The following is a 1121-nucleotide window of genomic DNA, read 5'->3' as shown; positions in this document are numbered from 1 at the left end:
GTTTCGCCATGTTGGCCAGGCTGGTCTTGAACTCCTGACCTTGTGATCCGCCCGTCTCGGCCTCCCAAAGTGCTGGGATTACAGGCTTGAGCCACCGCGCCCGGCCGACTTCCCTATTATCTAAAGCAGGCATCTGGTTTCAGATTCTTTCCCTCAAAAAATTTATAAGGAACTAGAATTTCTATACATCTCCAGAATACCATGCCGAAACTCGTTGTGCAAGCCTTGCTGACATTAAGGCACCAAAATGTCTACAAATGGAATCATCTATCATGACCTACATGGCTAATGTGGTCCAAATTAACTATAAATGCTCCTAAGGAAAAATCCACCACTGCACTCAGTCCTCTTGCTGAGGTGCCCAGCTGCACTCTTCTGCAGCATTTTCTTTCTAATAAACTTTCCTTTTTCAAACCTATAGACTGTTGTCAGTACATTCTTTTTAACAACCTGCTAGTCTGCCACTTCCCAATGTCGGGGCTCTGACACCTTACCCTTTAGCTTTTTTAGCACCTTTAGCTACAGAATTGTATTGATGGTATAATATTCCATCTATAAATGGAATTTACCTTGATTCCTGATTTTTTTTTTTTTCTTTTTGAGACAGAGCCTTGCTCTGTCGCCCAGGCTAGAGAGCAATGGTGTGATCTCAGCTCACCGCAACCTCCACCTCTCGAGTTCAAGCGTTCCTCCTGCCTCAGCCTCCCAAGTGGCTGGGACTACAGGCATGTGCAACCACATCTGGCTAATTTTTGTATTTTTACAAAAATACAAATAGAGACGGGGTTTCACCATGTTGGTCAGGCTGGTTTCAAACTCCTAACCTCAGGTGATTTGCCCACCTTGGCCTCCCAAATACTGGGATTACAGGCGTGAGCCACTGTGCTGGGCCCCTGATTCCTGATTTTTAAAATTAGTATGCATTTACATTTTCCTAAATTTTTATTTATTTATTTATTTATTATTTTGGGATAATAATATTTTTTTGAGAAAATAATAATAAAAATATTATTATTATTTTTCTCGCTCTGTTGCCGAGGCTGGAGTGCAGTGGCACAATCTCGGCTCACTGCAAGCTCCGCCTCCCGGGTTCATGCCATTCTCCTGCCTCAGCCTCCTGA

The sequence above is a fragment of the Colobus angolensis genome, unplaced genomic scaffold (assembly GCF_000951035.1).
Source record: "Colobus angolensis palliatus isolate OR3802 unplaced genomic scaffold, Cang.pa_1.0 Scaffold145, whole genome shotgun sequence".
In the NCBI taxonomy this organism is placed as follows: domain Eukaryota; kingdom Metazoa; phylum Chordata; class Mammalia; order Primates; family Cercopithecidae; genus Colobus; species Colobus angolensis.
The sequence above is the reverse complement of the archived record's forward strand: the minus strand, read 5'-3'. Positions refer to the sequence as shown.